The following is a 6,735-nucleotide window of genomic DNA, read 5'->3' as shown; positions in this document are numbered from 1 at the left end:
CAACAACTCAACCAAATGCAAAGCAGTCCTGACACTGACAACCTTACCTCACTAGAAGACATGGACAGTTAAGACTCCTTTCCCCCTAATACTAGGAGTTCTTATTTGGATCACCCTCATAGATTCCAGGAAGTTTACACCACACTAGGTTTCCACACAGGCCCTCAATTCCCCCACCCTCTCAATTCCAAATGTCTTTCCCCATATTCTCTCCCTCCATCCCATCACCCCCACACTTGAACACTTTTCTACAATCCCCACTGGCCCCCAGTCCACTGAAAATTTATTCTATTTCCCCTTCCCAGGGAGTTCCATGTGTACCCACTAGAGGCCTCCTCTTTATCTAATCTCTGTAGGTCTGCAAATGATAGCTTTCTTATCACTTACTTAATAGTTTGTAAGTGAATACATACCATATTTGTCTTTCTCAGTCTGGGTTATCTCATTTAGCATGATTTTTTTCTAGTCTCATTCATTTACTTGCAAATTTCATGATGTCATTGTTTTTAACAGCTGAGCAATACTCTATTGTATACATGTACCACATTTTCTTTATTCATTTTTCTGTCGAGGGACATCTAAGTTGTTTTCAGTTTCTGACTACTATGAATAAAGCCATTATGAACATAACTGAGCAAGTATCCTTGTGGATATAGCTTGTCCTTTGCCCCAAAAGGGGTATAGCTGTTTTTTTTAAGATTCTTCTCTTTATTTTTTTCATTTTTCTTTATTAAGAAATTTTGTACTCACTCCACATGCTATCCATAGACCTTCCCTCCTCCCTCCTCCCACCCCCAGCCCTCTTCCCAAGCCACCCCACATCCCCACATCCCCCAAAAAGTAGATAGATTCTCATTTCTCTGAGGAATCTCCATATTGATTTCCAAAGTGGCTATACATGTTTGTACTCCTACCAGCAATGGAGGAGTGATCACCTTGTTCCACATCCTTGCCATCATTAGCTGTCATTTGTGTTATTGATCTTAGCAATCCTGACAGGTGTAAGGTGGAATCTGAGTTATTTTGATTTGCATTTCTGTGATGACTAAGGATTTTGAACATTTCTTTAAGTATTCTTAGCCATTTGAGATTCTTCTGTTGAGAATTTTGTTTAGATTTGTACCCCAATTTTTAATTTGGTTGTTTGACTTGTTGATGTGTGGTTTCTTTAGTTCTTATATATTTTTGATATTATCCCTCTGTCAGATGTGAAGTTGGTGAAAATCTTTTCCCATTCTGTTGGCTGCTGTTTTGTCCAATTGACAATGCCCTTTGCCTTACAGAAGCTTTTCAGTTTCAAGAGGTCCCATTTGTTAATTGTTGATCTTAGTGCTTGTGCTATCAGTGTTCTGTTCAGAAAGTCCTCTCCTGTGCCTATCAACTACTTTTCAGTAATGCATATATATTGTTATTTTTATTCACAGACATGAAATCAGATAGACAGATAATAATTAAGACATTTTCCAGAGGAAGGCACTGGGATGCTTACACTTTTTTCAGTAATTATTACCTTATTTATTTATAAAGAACTTTGAAATGACCACAGAAATATTAAATCAAATAAACCCTCAACTGCACACTAATTATTTATATGGTTTGCTAAATATTAATTTTAGCATGCATTATAAATATTCTTTGCAAATATCAGATGATCTCTTTTCCCTGGTGACTGGTTTGCAGAGAATTTTTATATTTGTCAATGTTTATAACCCTGTTGGACTAAAATAAATCTATTTTCTAATATAATAATTGTGATATTTTTAAATTCCCTCTTAAGAATTATACACAGCTTCAATTTTTCATATATTAATAAAATTATTTTCCCCTAACTAACTTCATAAAATTGATAGCAACTTTACTAACAAATGCTTATTTCTTAAACAATTATTTTGAAGTCTTTTTTGATGATAATTTTCTCATTTGATAATTTTCTGCCCTAGGCATGATGGTTACAAATATACTTCTCTGTTTTTGTTTTTCTGTCAATTGTATCCATGAGAAATCTTTTGCTACCATAGACATTTAAACAATGATCACCATTTAACCAAAAATTACGACTAGAAATAAATAAGCCTTCAAAGCCAAAAATATAGATTTATGACAATATTCATGTGCTGCAGTTTACCAATTGTGTCCTTGTGAATATTTTTAGCTAATGAAAATAGATTATATAATCTTGTTCATAATAAACAATTTCCTTTAGCTTATTTTTAATTGAAAGAATATTCCAGTAGAATGATTTGTGAAGACAGAGGAGACTATCTTAAACAAAAACTCAATCACCCCTTGCAGGACAACATACCCCAGGGCAGGCTTCACTTCTTGGAGTATTTGGGCAACATAAACTGGAGGTAATAGGAAATAAACAAAAAATACCCCCAAGAAGTTTTATGAGTATAGAAGAGAGAGGAGAGAAAGTAGAAATGGGAGAAGTTTGGGGAGAAGGGGTGAAGGTGGTGAATACACTGTACAAAATTCTCAAACAATTAATAAAAGTGCAATTTTAAAAAATAATAAATTTCTATTTAAAATGTATACATGCCATTTAAAAGGCAAATTTTAAGAAGCAATTAAGATATCTGTTTCCTAGAATAAAATACTTAAAATAGTAGTTATTACCAGATTTTTGTTTGATAATTTATGAAGTTGATTTAGGCTTTCCCAGAAAGAAGAAGTTCTGCATAAAAGTGTTTTCAGTTAGATGTCTACTCCTCCCTTCCCCATCTCTCTTGATCTTATTTTCCTGTTTGGAATTCAGAGTGATGATGATTACATAGCAGGCAGCATGGAGTTCTTGAGAATATACCCACAATAGTTACTGACCTTCAAGGAGTGAGTGTAGACTTCACTGAAGAGGCATGGATCCTGCTGGGGAGGAAGAAAGAGGATTTCCCAGAATGGTAAGTTAAATCACAAAGATGAATCCAGAAAAAAATGAAATGCTGCTTGTAAAGGAAACTTTCAGGAAGGACAAACATGTCTGTAGGTGTGATTTAACAATGAAGAGAAGCCTCCAAATGCTACAAATCAGGGACAATTTCCACACAACTCAACTTTGAATCCACATGTGTTGTCAACCAAGAAAGAAACCAAATATTTATAATCACTGTGTAAGAACCTTTAGATATTATCATCATTTAATTGATGTAATGAGAGTCCATATGAATGTCATCAATATGGAAAGGACTTTAGGGAGAATTTGAGGCATGATCTCAATATTCTTGTTTCAGTCTCCCATATGTTGAATTACAGCTGTCCACAACCAGAGTGCATTTTGTTTCTTGCAAACCAATCAAAGCAAAATTCCAGAAAACAATATGCCAAATATAGTAACTTTAAATATAAACTTAAAAAAGTAGAACATACCATGATGTGTGGTAAGGATGCTGTTACTGGCCACATCTGTGTGTTAATGTCAAAGATAAACATAAATAAGAATAAATGAACTTATCAGGGAATGTCACCATACAATTTTATAAAATACCATTATAAATGTGTGTTTCAAGGTTCAAGATTACTGATAAATAGGTAACTTTTAGAAGTTCGCAGGATTTCCTGGTTAGATTATTTTTCTTTCAACTTGACCTGAAATAAGGTTATCTGAGAGGAGAGTACCTCAACTGAGAAATTGTTTGCATATGTACCTAAGGGAAATCTAACTGAAGCACTTTCTTGATTAAGGGTTGGTGTGGGATCACCTAGCCCACTTAAGGTAGGTGGTCCTGGGTTGTATAAAGCATGGCCTGATCAAGCCAGTAAGCAGCATTCTTCCATGATTTCTGCTTCAGTTCCTGCTTCCAGGCTCCTGTCTTAAGTTCCTGCCTTGATTTTTCTAGGTGATGGACTTCAATTAGAAGCTGAAATAAGCCCTTTCCTCCAAAAGTTGTTTTTGGTCATGATGTTTTATAACAGGGATAGAAAGCAAACACAGGGCCATGAATTTGAAAAAAAATGATACACTCTATTTCTAAAACACAAGAACAAAACAAAAAAATGGGCAGATATAACATATGCTTGCTGCATTTTCTTCTTTTCCTATACTGAATTAGCATAAAATATCAAATATTGCTGTCTTATGCTATTACATCTTGAATGTTAAGTTTCTTACTGTTTGAACTGACTCTGACTTACTAATATCTTAAAAGATACAGAGAGGATGAAGACTGCCCTTCATTGAAATATACCCATAAATGTGACATCACTATAGTTATTTTTGCATGTATTAGATATATTAACTACTTTTAAAATTAATGATTATCTTATGTTGTTTAGATTTCCTTTAAATGAATTGCATTATGTGTTATAGATGTACTTGCACCTTCTCCATTTAAAAATTTTGTAATCGGTTGGGCTGTGGTAGCACATGCCTTTAATCTCAGCATTTAAGAATCAGAGATCAGTGGATCTCTGAGTTTCAGACCAGCTTGGTCTATAGGGAGAGTTCCAGGACAGCCAGGGCTACACAGACAAACCCTGTCTTTAAAAACAAACATATATACATATATGCATGCATTGAGTTTGAATAGCAAGCCCCACAAATACATATATAAATATATAAATTTCAGTCTGGGTTCCTTATATTTCACCTTGATATAAACAATTACAGTCTTCAATTTACATGATAATTTTGAACCTGAAGGAAAAATACATCTATATTGAAGTCAAATGTCACATTAGTAAAGTTACATTTTTTTCACTGTTGTTGGTTTTCAAAATAATATAACATAAAAGCAGGAGATGATAAATATCTTGAACATTGGATGAAAAAATTATTTTGGGGAACTCCATCTTATAAAGAACCTCTATCCTTCAAAAAGTTAAACACTAAGAGATATACTTTCAAAAATGTAAATCATGAAATTCCACTAGAAATGTCACTGGTATTATTATCCAAATTGTGATGCAAAAAACTGTATTTAAATTTACTCAACTTTTATTCAAAAATAATTATATATTCCTTTATTTCAGATTAGCTTCATGCTAATTCTATGTACCTTATGCAATACACTTAGTATGCTTTTGTAGTCTTTTCAATAAATTTAGAAGAAATGTTGTTTCAGAACAATTACATTTCTTTTGAGAATATATATTTAAATATTTAAAATAAAATATTTTAAAATATAGGCTATTAAACACTTTTGATTAAAATTTGGCCACATAATGAGAATAAACATGTGGACAATAGCAAATTTAAATAGTATCTCCTACTTTTTAAAGGATGTTAGAGCAAATAATTTAGCTAATAACTTAAAATTAATTAAAATTTACAGTGAAACTGTGATTACACCATCAGTGGAGTATTTATTCTTTTTTCTTTAATGTTTCATAAACTATACAATTGTGTGTATAGAATTTTATTGAAAAATAAATTTCATGTCATGTATTTTTACTGTATTTCCCCAACACAATTCTCCCAGATCCTCCCTATCTTCATAGCTGCATGATTTTTCTCTGTCTCTCCCTTTAAAACAATCAAACAAAACAACAAAACACACACACACACATACACACACACACACACACACACACACACACACACACACACACACGCACACACACACACACATCACATCACATAAACACAAAAATGGAAATCAAAACAAACAAGCAAAAGTTCAATAAGACGAAAAATGCCCAACAAAGCAAAATGAAACAAAATGTCTACAAAAGTACCATTGAGTTAGTTTTGTGTTGGCAAACCACTCTGTTTTCAAGCCTGCCTTGAAATGTGGTTAACATACCCAATGCAATTCCACTAGAGAAAAATTGCTTTACCATTGTCAGCAGTATTAATTGCAGATAGCTTCTTCATTAGGGGTTTGAGTCTATGTTCACTTCCCCCTTTCTGTGCTTGGGTACCATGTATGACTTGATGCTGTGCAAGATTTGTGCATGATATCACAAAATCTTTGAGTACATATGTGTATCAGTTCAATTGTGTCTGGAGAAAACTGTTTCTTTGGAGTCATCCATCTGCTCTGCCCCTTAAAATCTTCCTCCCTGATGTTCCACATAGATCCCTAGGCCCTGAGGGGAAGGCTTTGATGAAAACATCTCATTTAGGATTAAGTGATACAAAGTCTCTTTTCCTCTGCACATTGTCCAGTTGTTGATTTCTGTGTTAGTTCCCATCTACAGCAATAAGAAGCTTCTCTGAGGAGGGTTGAGCAAGGCAATGATGAAGGCAGACTTTTCTTTCCCACCTGCCAGTTCCCAAATAACCAACATGGAGACATAATATTAATTATAAATGCTTGGCCAATAGCTCAGGCCTGTTTCTAGCTAACTCTTACAACTTAAATTAACCCATTTATATCAATCTACATTCTGCCATGTGGTGTTACCTCACTTTCATTTTGCACCTCCTGTTTCCTCTCTGTGTCTGGCCGGCAACTCCTCTGACTCCACTATTCTTCTTCCCAGTGTCCTTAGCTTGGTTCTCCTGCCTAACTTTATGCTGTCCAGCTATTGGCCAGTCAGCTTCTTTATTAAAACAATCACAGTAACATATATTCACACAGTGTAAAGGAATATTCCACATTTCCCCACTTTTGTCTAATTAAAAAGCAAGGTTTTAATGTTAACATAGTAAAATTATACACAACAAAAATAGTTATTAAGAAAGAATTACAGTTGCAATATCTAGTCCATTTGTATTTGGCAAATTTCTAGAAATTATTCTATTATTTCTCTTACCTTTGTGAGTCTAAAGTTTTATACCTAATTTACCTTTTC

This window comes from Peromyscus californicus, unplaced genomic scaffold (assembly GCF_007827085.1).
Source record: "Peromyscus californicus insignis strain IS unplaced genomic scaffold, ASM782708v3 Scaffold_10__1_contigs__length_136768540, whole genome shotgun sequence".
In the NCBI taxonomy this organism is placed as follows: Eukaryota; Metazoa; Chordata; class Mammalia; order Rodentia; family Cricetidae; genus Peromyscus; species Peromyscus californicus.
This window is presented reverse-complemented; position numbering follows the sequence as displayed.